Source organism: Quercus robur, chromosome 3 (assembly GCF_932294415.1).
Source record: "Quercus robur chromosome 3, dhQueRobu3.1, whole genome shotgun sequence".
NCBI classification, from domain to species: Eukaryota; Viridiplantae; Streptophyta; class Magnoliopsida; order Fagales; family Fagaceae; genus Quercus; species Quercus robur.
Genome location: NC_065536.1, coordinates 19216220 through 19235750, shown reverse-complemented (window position 1 = coordinate 19235750; position 19531 = coordinate 19216220). Strand labels below are relative to the sequence as shown.

The 19531-nt window shown below is 34.9% G+C and overlaps 2 protein-coding genes across 4 annotated transcripts in view; both read right to left on the bottom strand.

Annotated features, from left to right (window-relative positions):
- Nucleotides 1-19531, bottom strand: part of LOC126717399 (disease resistance protein RPV1-like) — a 72270-nt gene that overhangs the window by 33174 nt on the left and 19565 nt on the right. The window lies entirely within an intron of this gene.
- The window catches only part of LOC126717396 (disease resistance protein RPV1-like), a 206061-nt gene continuing 186568 nt past the window's right edge, over nucleotides 39-19531 (bottom strand). For all 3 annotated transcript variants that reach the window (XM_050419124.1, XM_050419125.1, XM_050419126.1), the window contains exon 11: nucleotides 39-298. The gene's annotated coding sequence lies outside the window, so the exon portion shown is untranslated. The remainder of the gene's footprint in view (nucleotides 299-19531) is intronic.

Sequence of the window (19531 nt, the reverse complement as noted above, 5' to 3'; positions counted from 1 at the left end):
GACCTAGTCTCCTTTTAATCTGTGGGTATATTTTGCAATGGCCCATTTTGCAAGGCTATGGCCTACATTATTACACAACATCTTGCCACGGAGTCAAAACTAAGGTTTACCCATTGATTAGGTGGCCTAGTCCAAACACTTCCCCTGTTTTGGTCTTCGGTTACCCACGGAATCCCAAGCGATCTCAAGTAAAACTCATATTGTTTGTTCAGACGATGGGCTAACTGGTTTATGCTGGCTTTAGTTTTTGAAAACAAAACTTCCTCTCGTGCCATCCAAAGGATTTTCATTGCCACTACTGCATACAGTGTGAACTCATCTTTGGTAATTCTTTTTGCAAGTAACTCACTTGGGGGGGTCAATTATATGTTCAACAAATTCCATAACAGACTGAGCTTGGATCATTTTGACTTGAGAACCCCATCCACCACCATACCCTACTCCTTTGGTGTAGGGACAGGTTTGAAATAGATGCAAAAGAGAATCTTCTCCTGTTTCACAGAGAGGGCAATGGGCATCTTGGGTTTTTGAGCACCTGATGAGCTTTTTCTCAAAGGGGAGGACTTCGGCAGCCACTCTGCATAAAAACATTTTTAATCTTTCATCAAGGAAAGTTTGAGTCTTTCTTGAATTCTTATTGAGCCACATTATTTGCTGCGGAGTTGCAAGGAGGACAAATGCATTGTACATGGACTCCGCACCTTTCTATTGTAATGTTTGCAATTTTAGGATCAAACTCTGTACATTCACATAGAATCTTAATTTCATTCCAATCCTCCAGAATTATGTCTTCCAAAGAGCTATCTCTTATATAGTAGAACCACATAAAAGATACTGAATCTATAAAAAACTTAGTAGACATGAGCAATCTTTCAAAACCATTGATGTACACGTAGATATAACAATTAAACATATCAAATCTATATGGCACATCATCCTTCAGCTCCAATTTTAGAGCCACACAGATAGCAAATGATGGAAGTTCCTGACCGACCGAAAATGATACGGAACTTCCAACACTTTGATGGTTGAACCACCACTTTGGAATCTCAGTTCCTGGAAGTGTAAGTGAATAAGAATCATAAAGTTTCCATGTAAAGTCCGTTTCAGATGTAGCTTCATCGAGTTCAAATTCTGATACGGATTCATTGTCCGCTTCAGGATTAGAGTTCGTTTCAAATGCAGAGCCCGTTTCAGATGTAGCTTCATCGAAATCAAATTCTGATTCTGATTCAAAGCTTGTTTCAGAATCAGAATCCTGTTGCCGTATTCCCCTTGCACATACGATATTTTGTTGAAGCCCAATAAATTCTCTATACTGCTTGCCATTAGTAAAATTAAGAAACTTCAGTTTAGCAAATCTATATTATTATTAAAAGCTGAAGCGTAGTGTTTAATGCTACTGCTTTCATGTTGCGCCACATCAGCTGCCACGTCATTCTTTTTTTTTTTTTTTTTTTTTTAAATATAATTTGTCCTACAATTTTAAAATGGTTTTTATAATTTTCAGCCCTATAAATGTAGCCTACTACTTATTTATTTACTTCCACTATCACCCTATAATAAATCTGTATAAATAATCTAGCCCGCCTCTTATTTATTTAGTTCCACTATCAAGCCCAACCTAAAGCCATTTCAGCTCAGCTTTAGGGTTTTGTGTGAGCCTTTTCAGCTTAAAAAAAAAAAAAAAATGTTGAAGCCTTTCAAGCTTTTGGGTTTTTTTTTTTTTTTTTTTTCCCAATTTTCCTATAATTGTTTTTAAAATTTTTTTTTTTTAATATTTACACTTCTCTAACATTTCTCTCTCTCTTACCATTTCATCTCCCCATTACTTCTTCAATCTTTCTCCCTCCCTTACCTTTTCATCTCCCCACTACCCTCTACATTAATATCATTCTTCCTCTTTCCCTTCATCTTCCTTTATTATTGTCTCTTCTTATTCACATCCTCTTACTATAAATTTGTTACTATCTCTTCTATTCTATACATAGTTTTCCCTCACCAAAAAATAAAATAAAATAAAATGGTTCCCTCTCTATCTCTCTCTCTCTAAATTTTTTGGTGGATTTTTTTATTTTTCTTGCATCTCTACTTTAGGTTGATAATTTTTTATATTTTTTAAAACTCTATTTAGGGTTAATGCAATTTAGTTTTGTTTTTTAAATTGTTGTTGTTGTTGCTTTATTTATTTATTTATTTATTATTTATTCTCTTTGATTGTTAAATGTTATCCTATTGCGTTCTAAAGAATTAAATATAGCATATAAATATAATATTATTCTATTTCATAGCATGATTTGGATAATTTGGTATTTATTCTGCTACATAGCATGATTTTTTATAGTGCTCAATTTAGATATTAAACTATGAGACTTTACTAATTTTTGTTTATTTTCTAATCCTTTGTGGTGGACAAAGTACTCTTAATAGTTGTATTAGAAGTACTCTATAATTCCATTTATTTAAAGAAAAGCAAAGGTTAGCCAAACGAAAATAATCGGATAGGTGACAAATTTTAACTTTTGCAATTTTATTTTACTTATTATTATTATTTTATAACAATGCATGTATAGAAATTTAATTCTTAAATTTTGCTAATAATTGTTTATTTGATAATATGTTTTGGGTAGCCGAAATTATAATTTCTACAAAGAAAATAACCTTAATAGATTATCAAAAACAAAATTTTATCCTAATATTGGTTCAATTAATCATTGTTAAGTTTTATTAATTTTTTTTAGTTTACGTTTTTTTTGGTGTTTTGGATTGTTCCTATATTACATTTATGATTGTTCCTATAATAAATAAAAATATAATTAGGAAATACATTACTCATTATTAGATTAGTTTAAATTGTAAAAAAAAATTTAATAAAACCACCATAAAAATAATTATCACGCGGGATCGCGGCTAGTACTAATAAAGTGCCCAACACTTGAAGAAGGATCATTTTTTTAAAATAATTTTATTGATTAAAATTTTAGGGCTTCATAAAAATTTTTCAATGTTATATATATAGAGTGTATTCCATTTTTCAATAGAGAACATTATTTATTTATTTATTGCCAAGTGAAAGGGGACCTTAAATAAAATTTCTACACTTTAAGATAGATACATAGGAGTATATTCTAATAGTATATAGAGTGGATCCTTCTTTCATTTAGGGGCCTTAGGCCAATGCCATTGCCTAAGTGACCTGGTGTTTGAATAAAAATGTTCCAAATTTTAGCTTATAAAGAGAGACTAATGTAAATAACTGCTAGGGCCATCAGTATTAGTAATTACTAATTAGTTCAAAATTATGCATAGAATATAATTTATAGATCATATAGTAAATAATATCTTATTGTCGCAAAATTTGACATGTGTATTAGGAATGTAAAGAACATGTAGTCCAACAGTTAGATTTTTGAAATATGTAGTGATGTTGATGATATTGAATAAACTTATAACCTTAGGTTACAACCAATTTTGTTGCAAAACTTTACCACTTATTTTATGTGCAAGTAAGATGGTTGTGAACCTAACCCTCATAATGTTGCAAACATTAAACTGATTATTCTGATATCAATTATATTGTTACTTTAGCATTCTCTAAAAAAATTATTTAATAAAAAAATATATTGTTACTTTAACATAGTTGGCAGTCATTTATGCTTCGTTTGGGAGTTCATATGGAAATAGAATGGAAATGAATAATCATAAGAGAATGGAAAAGAATTGAATTTATTTAAGTATAGGAAATGAATGAAATGGAATGTAAGTAACCTTATTTGAGAGTAACATAGAGAGAAATGAATGAATCATTTTAAGACAATATTACTAATAGGCCCCTGTTTTTTTATGATTCCATCATACATTTTTACTACTTAGCTAACCAAACCATTTTTGGTATGAAAATACTCTATTTCAATTTATAAAAGGAGACTCTTGAACCAAATTTAAAACTTTACAAGTGATAGTCGCAAAGGTAGTACTATTTCTATTGAATACTTTTTATTTTTGATCTAATATAAGTGTTCAAAGCTTTTTGAACACTTGATTGTTGGAAGTTTTTGTGTTTTTGTTTTCATTTTCTCTCGTATGATTCACTAGTGAAAAGGCTCTTGAAGACTAATAGGTGATGCTGTTTGCTTCCCTTTCAATTGTTTTCTTGACTAACTGGCCGTGTATTTGAGGGAAGAATCGACTGCATCAGGGAAAAGGACTGTTCTAGCCGTGTATTTGGGTGAAGGAGACTTGGTCATTGATTAGAGAGAAGGACTACTTGGCTGTGACCAACTTCCCCTGCATTAGGGGAAACATCATTTCACAAATATGAATGAAAGACTGACTTGGACTGAGATGGTAACTCATGAGATAGTGTCATGAGAATCCTTTCACAACACACATCTATACATTTGGCAACTTTCCAACTTGCCGTGCATTAGAAATGATGACTAAATTGAAGATGATGACACTATTGCAGAATTTCATTTTCATCTTTGAAAAGTTCAGAACTAAGAAATCTTTTTTCCTATGGTTGAGGACATCAATATTTGAGACTAATACCAAAATTACTAAAACGGTGTGGAATGTCTCTCCCCGAATTTCTTTAGAAATTTATTATTGAATGTGATAGGTCAGATTTTTACGAATTTAGCCCAATGAAAAAAGCTATAGACCTCAATGATGTACGCTTCCTTTGTATTTGATCAATGTTGTGCATTAGTTTTTTAATTTAATTTCCGTTTTCTGAATTAAGACCAATCCTTCAAATTTTTTATTAAATTCCTCCATCATTGTGCTTGGATCCACAAAATGAACTTAATTAATTTTAATTTTAATTTAACCCTATATATATATATATATATATATATTTAAAATCCAATTTTGTGTTGTGTCTAAATTTATGTGGAGACAACACCATAATTATCCACTTAAGTTTGTGACATGTTTCCACTTAAATTTTTTAATCTTTTTACCAAGTGAGTTAATGAGTATAAAATAATAAGAATCTAATATTAATGAACTATAAAATAAAAAAATAAAAAAAATCACATATACTCAATAAAAATCACTAAACGTTCTATCTTAATAAAAATTAGAAAAAAAAAAAAGATCATAAGTAGTATTAAATTTTGATAAGAACTTTAATATGTGACTAATTACGTTTACTTTAAAAAAAAAATTTTTGACTAATTATATATTTTTATGATAAAAATTGTGATTAATTTTAAATCTATCTATATGTATGCATTAATGCATGTTTTACATGATATTTTTTTAATAATTTGCCTAATTACTTATATTTTTATAATAAAAATTGTGTTTAAATTTAAATGCATCCATGTGTTTGCATGGGTTAGAACACATTCATTTGCTTCAATAGAATGTTATATATCCATCAAATATGGCAAAACTGCACCAATGAACTAGATAATAAAATGTTGGGAGGACAGAATACCTAGGAAGGATAGAAAGAATATCACTGATTAAAAATTGATAGGGTAGAGAAGAAAAAAGTTGAAGGATGAAAAAATTATGTAAATTTTGTTTTATTTGGTTAAAGGTTGAAAAGAAGAATGAGAAAAATGAAATTTTATTTTGTATAGACTTTTTGTCATGCTCATGAGATAAGAAAAAATAATAGTTTCCCATTATTTTTGGATCGTGATGAAGGTTTTAATTTTATTACAATAATGCAATAGCTTATTGGTATTTACTATTTAATTATTATTAAGAGGACGTTGCAACCTCTCTCTCTCTCTCTCTAGAAATGAAACTATATGAAAACTGCATCATCCAAAATGAGTCATGTTCAATAAGCCTTGAAAAAATAACAAGAGGCTTAGGCTAGGCTCCATTGAGTACGCTATAAAGCACAGGGCCTGGGTTTAAACAGTTGGTCCTATCCACTGGGCCAGGTAGGTCTTCACACAATTGAGCCTGAATATAGGTTGAGACCAGCGCTTAACCCAAGCAGGCTAGCAAAATGAACATGTCTATTTGTGAGCAAAGGCTTATTTATATTACAAATGTGTGGATGTGACTGGAGCCCACAGTGCTCATCAAAAGACAAATTTGAATATGAGCTTGACTGCAATCGGCCTTTTGTGGACTGCAACCGATTTCATTGCAAAGGGGCTATCCATGGGCCCTGTGGAGGAAAAGGAAACAGATTAAATTGTCATTGTAAACTTATTAAAAGCATCAAATTCATTTTTTGTAAAATAGTATGGGCCAAAATGGCCCATTAGCATTAATTTTTGAAATATTTAGTAACAGAGCACTGTTTCAGAAATAATTAGGGAAATACCACTTTTTTTTGGTACTCGAGCTTGGTGAGCTCGAGTACCATGTTTTTTTAATCCACTGTTGCCCCATATTCAAGGAGCCCTATAGTGGCGTTTTTAAGCCCTATAGTGACGTTTTCGGGCCCTATAGCGGCGTTTTTAAGCCCCCATACCAGGTTAAGGGGCCCTATAGTGACGTTTTTGGGCCCTATAGCGGCGTTTTCCTGCAAAAATTTTTTTGTAAGTCCCCATAACAGGTTCAAGGGGCCCTATAGTGGCGTTTTTAAGCCCTATAGTGACGTTTTTGGGCCCTATAGCGGCGTTTTCCTGCAAAATTTTTTTATAAGTCCCCATAACAGGTTCAAGGGGCCCTATAGTGGCGTTTTTAAGCCCTATAGTGACGTTTTCGGGCCCTATAGCGGCGTTTTTTTTTTTTAGAAGATGTTTGACCAATGAAAAGATGGTACTCGAGCTCACCATGCTCGAGTACCAGAAAAAGTGGTATTTCCCTAATTATTTCCGAAACAATGCTCTGTTGCTAAATATTTCAAAAATTCATGCTAATGGGCCATTTTGGCCAAATAGTATGTAGTATACAGTAATGATTATAAAATAATGATTTGTACGTGTAATACAAGGAGCTTCATAGAGAACATTGTAAATAAATAGTTTCATCTATATATAAACCCACGCACACATACTTGCCAACAGTTTTGTATTCTTAAAAAAAAAAAAAAAAAAAAAAAAAAAAAAACAATTTTAATTTTCTCTCTCAAATTTGTTATTAATTAACCAATTGTTTCTCAAAAAAAAAAAAAAAAAATTTAACACCAATTAGAAGAATACCTAAAAGTTTTCATAAAATACCAAAGTCAAGTAGTGTTTGTAATTAATCTTTCACTAATGAAGGGTTTCAATTTTCACACCTGAAAATTAAGGATTTTGATTATTATACATTCCCTACTTATTTGCATTAAAATATGGATATTTTCGCATTAAAATGTGGATATTTTTGTATTAATTATGAATATGTTTGTCAAATAGTAGATATAAATAAATGTGAATTAATATATTACTGCTAGAATATTGACAAGTTTTTTCTTTTTCTTGTTTAGTAATAATTTTCAATTAAAAAAAAAAATTCTATAACTTTGAGAGAAAGAAAGAGAGACCTGATTCAATAATCTTCTTCTTGATTGTGAATTCAACGAATTACACCCTATTGCAGATACAACGCGAATACAATGTGGAAGTCTTGGAATTTTCGAAAGGTTCCAGCAACAGAAAAGCCAGAGTCTTTAGTTGGGGAAATATGATAGCAATTTCAGGAAGGGTAGTAAAGTTGCTGTAATAGATACCTAGACATTCTAAATTGAGGAAGCAACCAGGGGTATCCATGGCTTTTGGAAATTCATCACAATCTTGCATATAAAGGCTCGTAAGATTTTGTAAATCAGAGATGTTACTTGGAACATCTTTCACGTTTTTTAAACTTATTGTTAAGTCACGAAGGCCAGTGAGATATCCTATTGATGAAAGAAACGCTAATCTTTCCGTTCCTTGCTCAAGACTTTCATAGCCAAAGAGAAAAAAGCTTTTAAGAGATTTCAACTGGAGCTTTGTTGGTAAAATTCTAAGATTTTGGCATTCATGGAGATCCCAGTATTCAAGCTTTTCAAGAAGTCCAACGGACTGATGAACCTCGACTAAATTTATGCATCTATAAAGCTCCAACTTCTTTATGTTTGGGGCAATTACCAATAAGTCGGGTATTTTTGTAATATTTTTACAATGTCTGAAATCCATATATTTGAATGTTTCGAATCGACACCTCTGCAAAAGAAGAAATTTTTGGATAGACAATTATTAGTAAAAAGAAAACAAAATAAGGCTAAGAGCTCATTCAAAAAAAAAAAAAAAGGCTAAGAGCATATATTAAGAAATAATAACCATTCAATTATGAATAATAATACACACTTCTAACATAAAAACGCTAAAGGCAGGGGCGGAGCCACATAGTGGCTTGGGGGGGCCATGGCCCCTGCAAAAAAAAAAATTCCCATTAGCCTATGAAGAAAAAATAAATGGGCCCCCCCAACATTAGACAGCCGGCCCCCCTACCCATTTCTCACCCATTCTCCTAGCCCTCAACCAAAAATTAGGAACACCTCAAATTAAAAATATATATATATATATATATATATTTATATATATATATATATTTGTTCTACTTTCAAGCAAAAAAAAAAAAAAAAAAAAAAGGCCAAAAAAAATTTGAACTAAAATCTGAAAAAAAAATAAAAAAAATAAAAAAATAATTAACAGAGCCCAGCCCACGGCAAGCCAAGCCCACGGTGAGCCCAATAGATGACAGAGGTAGCTCGCTCATGGCAAGCCCATGGATTCTCAACCCAAAAAAAAAAAAAAAAATCAATATAGAGAATCAGAAAATGAACCCATCACGTCGCTGGTCACGTCCCTGCCAGAGAAATCAAACCCCAATATTACTGCCTATACAGAGCAAATCAGCAAAAGCAAATTAAACTCCAGCAAAACCAAACATAGACTCACAGAGTGACAGACGTGTTTATCTAAAAAAAAAAATCCCCAATACACAAACCAAAACCAAACCCCAACAAACCAAACCCAGAAACCCACGGTCACGTCGCCGCGACGCCGTAGCTCGTCGTCGCTCGCCCCTCATCTCAGATCGCAGATCGGAGATCGCTCTGCCTCTGCTCCGGTGCTCGGTGCTCCCCCCGGCCCTCCCTCAAGGTATTTCTCACTTTTTCTCTCACTGAAATGAAAAAATGAAATGAAATGAAATTTTCGCAGATGGCAGATCGTAGATCGGTCATCGGAGATCGGCTTTGCCTCTGCTCCGGTGCAGCGGTGCTCATTGCCGGTTGCTCCCTCTGGTAGTCCGGCCCTCCCTCAAGGTTTTTCTCTCTAACTCTCTCTCAGTCTCTCTCTCTCTCTCTCTATCTCACTGAAATACTGAATGAAAAAATGAAATGTAATTTATGAACGTTTCTCTCTTTATTCTTTAACTTTAATAGCCTATCTGAATATCTGATCTCACATCTCAGTAAGTCTCTCTCTCTTTTGAACGGTATTTTATTGGCTGGCTTTTACTTCTTTTTTTTTTTTTTTTTTTTTTTTTTTTTTTTCTGTTTTTGTCTTTTTTTAATTTGGCTTTATCTTATCCCTTTTTGTTGGTCAGTGTGTTGGTCTTTAGTGTAACGTGTGTTTACTGTGTTGTGATTTGTGATTGGCATTGCGAAATTTTCTGATTGCAGCTAACTATTGTGATTGGGGCGCATGTTGTGCTTGTCTGTTGAGTGGGGTGGGAAGGGGGTAGATGGGCTCATGGGGCCGGGTAAACAATAATTAAAGCAATGTAATATGCAACACATTACACTGCTTTAATTATTGTGTTGCACATGGAATGTATAATGTTCGGCTCTTTTAATGTAATATGTACAAGGGGCTAAACAATATAACAAATTAAAGCAGTATAATTAATGACAAATAAATTAAAGCAATATAGTTTATTGTGACGCTAAACAACAATAATTAAAGCTATATAATTAAATTAACCAATGCATTATAAAAGACAAATTAATTAAATTATTTTTGTTTTTGTTTGAGGGGTTATTATTAATTAAAGTTGTATTAAAAATGGGTTGACTATTTAAATTATAGTGGAAATTTTGTTTTTTTCTTGAGTATGAATAACATTCATATAACTAAATAAAAATTTCTAATTAATATTTTATTTTTTAAAATTCTTTTTAGGTTAATTTTTGAGTCATATTCTTAAAGCTAAAAGAATTATGAGCAAACGAAAAACAATTGATGCATTCTTTAAGAAAAAAGATGTTAGCAATTCAGAAATTAGGACACCTGTGGCTGTAGAAACAAATGTTAATACTTCGATGCCTGATGAACAAATATGTGAAGAGATAGATCGTGATCCAGGAACACGTAAACAAATATGTGAATTTCCTATCAACAAATAAGATGAAATCCGACGAGCTTGTCTCATAGAAGGTCCATACCAACCTAAAGATATAGTCTATTGTAGCCCATAAACAAATATGTGAATTTTTGGCCCGTTTTGTAGCCCATTGTGAATCCTGTGCGTAGGATATAAAAGTCGTTTTTTTTGGTGATTAGGGTTTTGTCTTGTTGTTGTTTTTGAGAAAGAAAAACACTGTAGCCGCACATTGTAATTTTCTTTGATAATAGTGAAATCCCTGCAACTCTATGAACGTAGGCAAATTGCCGAACCACGTAAATACTATCTTGTGCGTGTGATTGTTTTACTTTTGGCGTTTTGTTTTCTCTATTTTTTTGTTTCTCACAGGTTTGGAATTTCGGTTGAATTCCCAACATGTTCAAGTATATAATGATATATGAAAGTTGATAATTTTGTATCCAATAGACTTAAGAATTATATTTAGTATATCTCTGTTACAACCTGACCCCCCCAAGTATGTATTCCTGGCTACACCCCTGGCTAAAGGTGCTACAATTTTATAGACATAAAGCCTACAAATTAATATGACAATGAATGTGATTGTTAGGCTTCAATCACCTCATAAATAAATATTTGAATTGTCTCTTTATAACTTGTGACACATCAGTTTGTATGTTCAATATAGTAAAACTTGTAATATCTATAACACTACTCTTTAAAAAAAAATTGTCAATAGATCATTGATTTGCACCATAAATTCTTGATGGTTATGTGTACATTCTTAAATATTTGTGCACATTTTGATTTTATTTATTAAAAAAATTATAGAAAATTTATTATATATAGTAATAAATGCATGGTTTGGTTTTAGTACCCAAAAAAAAAAAAGTGCACCTTAACTTATTCTCTAAAGGTACTTGTTAGCACACCCAAAAAAAAAAAAAAAAAAAACACCTAATAAAAATTTATAATTGCTATGATTATACCTCACAATGCTCGCCCAATTCAATGTGGCTCCCAAGCATGTTAAGTACAATGAGTTTTGTAGGTTCAAAGGTGGATGGTAAGGACGATAAAGGAAATTCATTCCAATCAAGTAACCTTAACTCATTGGGAAGAGATTTAAGTTCTTCACAAATTACATTACGAATGGTCAAATATTTGAGACTTTTCATCTTTTCAAGATTCAATTGCATCTTTCTTGGTTGTGGCAAGGACAATGTTATGCCTCGAATTTCATGGAATCCCTAATTAGAAAAAAAATCACATGAATCACGTTATACAACAGAATATATGATTATTAAATTTAAAACAAAATCATCTTCAACATTAAAATGATAAATCAAACATAACATGAAAAAATTAATTACATTTTGCATTGTGAAAAAAGGGAAAAGGTAAATCAAAAGGACTTATACCGTATCTCCATTTAGTACTTTGAGAGCCTCCTTATAACACGATAGCCTTCTATGTTTTTTTGACACTTCTGATTCTTGTCGAGTTATTTCCAAACCCATTTGTTGTATCAAGTCATGCATCAATAATTTGTCATCTTTTGCAACAACTATGAGAGATTTATCGATAAGTTTTTCAATATCATAGTATGGGTCATGATAATTGCTACTTTGTAATATATCTACAACCAAATTCTTGTAGAATCCTTTAAGAAAACATGCAATATCAAGAAAAATATCCCGTTGAATTTGGTTCAATCCATCATAGCATAGTTTAAGTACTTCTTGAATATCCGATTTAGGAATTCTTTTGTACTTATCTAATGCACTTTTCCAACATTGTAAATTTTTGTCACATAAATCATCACCTATTATTTTTAGAACTAATGTAAGTCCTTTGGCATAACCTATAAATTGGTGTACTAGCTCCAAATAATCTTCTGTAGGCTTGTTTCTTTTGAATGCATGTTGACAAAAGAGTTCACGACATTCATGTTCATCTAATTCCTTAACCTTATAGTAAATTAAATGACAATCTTCTCGTAGAGTAGATAGCAACTTTTTCTCTCTTGTTGTGATAATAATTCTACTTCCAAAAGCAAACCAATTGCATTTTCCAAGCAAATTTTCTACTTGGACTAATTTGTCCACATCATCTAGAATTAAAAGAATCCTTTTGTGGTGAAGCTTTTCCATTATCACAATGATTCTTTTAGATACACCATGCACTTTCAAATTTTTACCCCCTAAGATCTCATAATAAAGTGCCTCTTGTAGTTGGAGTACACCATCATTTGTTTTTGAGCTTTCTCTAACATCCTCTAGAAAGCTACTTCCTTCAAAACGATATACAATTAAGTTAAAAATAGCTTTTGAAATTGTTGTCTTACCTATTCCAGGAAGACCATGGATCACTAACATGTGAACATCGTTTGACTTAATATCTACGCACCAACTTATTTCCTCTACGCGAGAGTCTATTCCAACTAGGTATTTAACACCAAATACTTGCGAACAATTTAATTTAGCACTTGTAAGGTTGAATTTATTCAACCATCTAATTGGCTTTATTCCATGCCAAATTTGCTTGTATTTCAGCATTTAGTAACCCTGTATTTAGGTGGGCTTGTTGTAAGGGTAGTGAGTGAGATAGAGTGAAGATTGCTCAAGAGTGTGCAAGAAAACAGATACTCGTGGCTGGATCTCGCGGGTGACTCGCGGTTGCAAACCACCAGACGTAGCACACGTGCCAAGCATGCCAGAAGGTGAACAGTCATGCTAGCTGGAGCACTACAGGACAAAACATGACAACTGGCCATACGGTTATCTCGCGACTGGATCTCGTGACTCAGTCAAGTCGCGAGGCCAAGCTGCGAGCTAGCCCTGTTTTGAAAAAACTTGACGTTTCACATTCTGCTCTCACCTCAGTATAAATACCCCTTATACCCACAAATGAGAGAGAGCTTTTAGAGAGAATTTTGAGAGAGAAACCCTAGAGTAAAACAAGATTGATTCATCTACAATCTTTACATAAGTGTCTCTTCAAATTCCTCAACTCTCTTCCTCTCCATTGTCAAACCCTTGAGAGGCTTTTTACCAAAACCTTGTTCTCACCATATCCATTACTGTGAGAGGGTTGTTTGGTGTTCTGGGAAGTAGTTAGGAAGGAACCAATCTTCATTGGTTGATGCTATGGTCTAGTAGCGGAATCGGGGAAGCTAGAAAAGAAAAAGGTTCGGCGCAACCTCGTTGGAGCAAGAAGCTTGGGGGGCTTAGGTGCACTGGGTAGATTAGGCTTGGAGGGTCTATTGCTGTCCATGTATCCCAACTACATTTTCTAGTGGATTGTTTACCGCTTGGAGGGCGGCGGAGAGGTTTTACACCGAGGGCTTCGGTTTCCTCTTCGATAACACATCGCGTGTTGTCTTTGTGTTTGCATCTTCCTTCCCTTTTATCTTTGCCTTTTATTATCTGCTATGGGCTGTGATTTTAATTTGGCTTAGATAGTTTTTCCAATTCTACATTATAGTTTATGTTCATTTTTCACACACTAGTTGTTTCACATAAAGCTTGAATTGGTTAATTTGTGAATTGGGGGTCTAAACGTTCAAGGGTGTTTTTACACTATTTGAACTTTCAATTGGTATCAGAGCAGGTACACTTTTATTGGTTTCAATACCATTGTGTGATCCTTGACTCCCTATTGAGATGGATCGGTCTCAATCCCTAAATGCACCTCCATATTTTGATGGTAGTAATTATGCTCTTTGGAAGGTTCGCATGAGAGCTTTTCTATGCTTCATTGATGAATCTGTTTGGGATGCTGTTGAGATTGGTTGGACCAGACCTGAGGCAGCCAAATCCACATGGGATAAGGCAGCACTCGCTGCATCTAATTCTAACAGTAAAGCACTCAATGCTATTTTCTGTGGTGTGTCTCCAGATGAATTTAATATGATCTCCCACATTACCGTTGCCAAAGAAGCATGGGAGATATTGGAAACCACCTATGAAGGCACGAAGAAAGTAAAAGACACCAAGTTGCAAATGCTGACCACTCGATTTGAGGAGCTCAAAATGAGTGAGGATGAGTCCTTTGACTCTTTTTATGGGAAGCTGAATGAGGTGGTTGTCAGCAAGTTCAATTTGGGGGAGAAAACAGAGGATTCTAAAATTGTAAGGAAGATCCTTCGATCATTGCCGGAAAGTTTTCGTGCTAAAGTGACAGCGATTGAAGAGAGCAAGGACCTTGATGACATCAAAGTCCAGGAGCTGGTTGGTTCTCTTCAGACTTATGAGATGTCGCTGCCCAATCAACGGAAGACTAAATCTCTTGCTCTTAAGACCATTAATGAGAAGGTAGAAGTCCATGACTCATCGGAAGAAGATGTGGTTGATAAAGATATTGCATACCTTGTAAAAAAATTTCGAAAATTCTTGAAATTCAAGAATAATGGAAAATTTGGTGATAAAGGAAAATTCCAAAGTTCAGGAAGGGAGAAAAGGGAATTCAAAAGGAAAGATGGAAAGGAATCCCAATCTACACAAGGTGTCACTTGTTTTGAATGCAACGAGTATGGACACTTTAAGAAAGAATGTCCGAATTATTTGAAATCGAAAGGCAAGGTGTATGCCACGACATTAAGTGACTCGGATTCATCCGACTCAGAATCAGAAGAAAGCTGTGATGGAGAGGGGAACTATTCAGCCTTTATGACTATTGCCCATGTTGAGTCTTCAGACGAGTTGAATCTGCTTGTACGAGACCTTGGAGAACATAGTGATGAAGAATCATTGGGAGCTGTCGAGGAATCAGATGTTGAAGAAGATGAAAGCACAGCCAATCTTCAAGAGAATTATAACTCACTCCTGGAAAAGTTGGGTGAGTACACAAGGGTGGCCAAGGCAGCTGTGAGAAAGATGAAGAAGGCAGAGGAGGACTATAAAAGTCTCCTGATTCGCTATAAGGAGGTCAAATGTGAGATAGAAACTTTGAATGGTGAGCTGTCAGAAGCTTATTCAAAAGTGAGATTTCTTAAGCAAAAGGTTGTGCAAGCTAATGCCAAGATAGAGAGGGTCTCCACCAAGAAGCTAGATGATGTTATTTCATCTCAAAAGAGCTTTTCAGACAAATCCGGATTGGGATATACCGGAGGAAGTGGCTCATCTGGAACTGTCACTAAAGAAGTGAAGTTTGTTAAGGCTAAAGATCCAGTTGAAGTTGGTCCTACTGCTGAGAAGCCGAAGATAGAGGAGAAGAGAAATGTGGGGAACGAACGGTTGTTGAATTCCCGTAATCAATCTGTGGGCAGGTCAGAATCTCGTGCCAAGTCTCGTCCACGACCACAAAGAGGTCCTAGATCAAATTATGTGTGTCATCATTGTGGACTTCAAGGGCATACTCGACCAAATTGTCAAAAGCTGAGAGCAATGAATAATGCAACTCCTCAAAGGTCACGAGGACCTAGAAATGATAGAAGAAATTGGGCAGGTGAACAATCTAGAGATCAAAATGGTGATCCCGGAATGATGAACGTGATGAAGATGATTGGTGCATTCACCAACTGCTTGGAAAGCTTCTCACGAAGGTTTGAAAGCCCTAACTCCCGTACCCAATCCTATAAGGAAATCACCCCAAACGCAAGTGACGTGTGGGTAAAGAAGGGTACTCATGCATAAGCATTACAACATGTCCATGCATTAATACTTCCTATGCTTTGCGACGATGTTTGTTTGTTTGCTTATTATTTTTGTTGATGGTTGTTTGCTTGTCTACTTGTGCATACTTTTGATTTTGTTTTTGTTTTTGGTCAATCTTTTTCTTCTAGTGTCAAAAATCCAAAAATCACATAAAAATTAGAAAATCAAAAGTTTGATTGACATTGTTGAGCTTTTGTCTCAAAACATGTTTTGCCTTGTACCTTTGTGCTAATGGCTTTGTGCATTTTCGAACATTACTTGTTTCTTTGCACTCATATCACTGTGGGAGAAATCTTGAAATCTATGTGATTGTTGTAAATAGATCTTCAAACTTGTCATGAATGATTAGTGAATGGTTATGTTGATCTTGAGACATGCATAGACTTGTGTTTATATATCTTCCCACTCTTTATTTTCTGTTTTTGCCAAAAAGAGCTCACCAAATGTAAATCTCCAAATGAAAAGAGATATTGAGCTGCAAAAACCTGTCGCACATACTAGTATTCAACTAGGAAAAAGGGAAAGCGACCAAAAATTAAAGTGAATGTTTATTCAAAAGGCCAAAGGCTTGTTCATTAAAGTGAATTGTCAAATATCACTCTCACAATGAGAGGTAATTGTCTCAAAAGGATCAAAAAGATCAAATGTTATGATTGAAAGTGGAGTCAAATGTAAAACTCCAAGATATGTTATCAAGTTTTGTGGGAGGTCATATATACATATTTCTATAATTGAGATAGGTCACATAATCTAGTGCTAATTGTGTATGCCTTGGTTGAATTGATCATTGAAGTTTCACTTTAGACTACGGACTATCTCATTGTTGATATCCACACACAACACACAAGTTTATGTTCATTAAATGCCATATTCATTTGTGTGATTGTACTTGTTGAAATGTGTTTTCACATACTCAATCTTTGTTGATTCAAGCACAAAAAGATTTTTGAGTATTTTAGGTGTTTTTGGAAAGTATTTTGTTCTTAAAAACTGAAAATTTCAAAAATTCATTTTTGCCCTGTTTTGGCGACTCAGTCGCGGGTAAGTCAAGTCGCGGGCCTCAGTCGCGTGTTCGCGGGTCTTGTTTGGCGACTTGTTCGCGAGTGAAAGGTCCAGTTGCGAGGGTTACTCAGAGATTTTCGCGGCTCAGCTCGCGACTCCCTCGCGGGTAGACCTTCCAGTCGCGAAAAACACTTGGAAAAATTTTTCAAAATTTTGTCTTTGAGTGTTTTGGCGGCTCAACTTGGCGACTTGTTGGCAACTCACTTCAGTCGCGAAAAACGCGTGTTTGGCAAAAAATAGGGACAGTTTTAAAAGCTTTTTCCAGTTTTTCCCTCGAACTTTTTGTGACTGTTCATTGTCTCTCTAAAACTGCTCTTACCCATACACTGTGCCTCCATTTTCGTACTCCAGTCTTGCTCCATTTCTTCTCAAAATCATCAAGAAAAGATGTCTCGTCGATCTTCTAAGGGTAAAGACATTGTTGCTGATGATCCAGCAACCCCAGTTGCTAAAAGGACTCGACTCTCATCACAGGCATCTCAAGACTCCAATGAGGAGAGGTTTAGAACCCCGCTTACCTCACACATCTACTCAAACATATTTGACAAATCATCTCCTATAGTGGAACGGGTGGTGGAGTTTAACACCTTAGGGACCACTTTTATCCCTCGAATCTTTGAGCCACGAGATTAGGCAAACTTGTTTGGGAACTTTGTCGATCCAATGGATGAACTGGTTAAGGAATGCTTCTCCAATGCAAGTAATCTTGGAGTTGAACTTATTTTCTGGGTCAGAGGAAAGGAATTTGGCATTTCCCCAAACTCCATCGCCGATGTTCTCGGCATCACTAGACCTCAGAATGTGGATCTAACTCCGTACGATAATCGAACTCCAGAGATTCAAGACATTCTACAAATCCTAGGTTCTGATCATGAAGTATCCAATGCAGGCACATCCATCAGCACTGTAAAGTTTGCACCAGAGCTGACCACACTGAAGTTGATCATGTTCACTAATCTCTACCCACTGTCCAACACTACATTCATAAATCTTGGGAGAGCTCAATTCCTTTGTGATCTTATTACAGGAGCCCCCATTGATATCTGTGCTCACATCTTTTACACCATGAGAAAGACCGCGGTTCGAACTGCAGCTCGAGGAATTATTCCATTTTGTAGTCTCATCATGAAGCTCATTCTTCGTGAAGGCATTGTTCCTCCTACAGATGGAAAAATGTTGACCCGTCAGCGTCTTATTTCCATGTACTCTCTTCAAGCTAGCAGAAGTCACTCCTCTAACACTCCAAAGAGTGCACACATCTCTCCGGTTACTCCATCTGCCCCTGAGTTAGAGACACCTGCACATACCACACCTACTTCGCATGCTATTCCTGAAGTTCCACAAGCTAGTATTCCGCAAGCACAGACTAATCCTCATACTGATAGAATGGGTAGGTTACTTGAACATATTCAGAAACGCATTGATGAGATTGTGACACTTCTCTACTCCACAAACAACCATGTTCAAATGCGTCTCGAGACTATGGAGAATCAGCTAGACGATATTCAACGAAAGTTGGACGACACCCTTTAGCTATTCGTGCCAAAAAGGGGGAGAGCATTCAGTATGGGGGAGAAAGTTCAAAGGGAAGTGTGCATAGTGATAGGGGGAGTACACACATACTTTTGACATACTTTTGTTTTTCTTATCCTCTAAACTTATAGGTTTAGTGTTTATAAGGGTTTGATACACTGTGGTTTTGGTGTATTCTTGTTTCTAACTCATAACTTATAATCTTGGTTTAATCTTTTATATATATTGTTAATGTTATTCAGTATATATTGTGTCTTGTACCTATGTTGCTTATGTAAGATTTTAGAGTTATGTTCTATGCATATTTTGTAGGCTTTATGGTTTGTACCATGCTTTATGCAGCCTTTTATGCTTTGTTTTAATCAGTACTTCTATATAAATGTATTGCATTTTCCTTTAAGTACTGTCACTCTTGTGCCCTTGTAGGATTGTTCCTAGATGCATATACTTAGTGTATTATGCATTGGTTGAGTGTTTGGCATGCAAGAGACTTGCATTGAGCTTGTTTGCTTGTATGTCCTAGTGTTCATTCCAAGTGTGAATGAGCATTGTGGTCACTACCTTGTAGTGATTACTTGGTTGATCAAGCCATGGTTTGTTTCTTAACTCCATCTTTGCTTGATCACATATTGCCTGTTTCATATGCATTTCACGATTTTCTGCTTACAATGATCATGGTGTATTGTTGTGTTTCAGGAGTCTTATGTTCATATGATTCAAGTGCTTCACAGCTTCTAGAGTTAGGTGTGAGTGAGTTTTGCTCAACTGTTCCCAACTCACATGTTAAGTCTAGAGTCTGTTTTAGGGTTTTGTCACGGAATAGCCAAAGGGGGAGATTGTAAGGTTGAATTTATTCAACCATCTAATTGGCTTTATTCCGTACCAAATTTGCTTGTATTTCAGCATTTAGTAACCCTGTATTTAGGTGGGCTTGTTGTAAGGGTAGTGAGTGAGATAGAGTGAAGATTGCTCAAGAGTGTGCAAGAAAACAGAGACTCGCGGCTGGATCTCGCGGGTGACTCGCG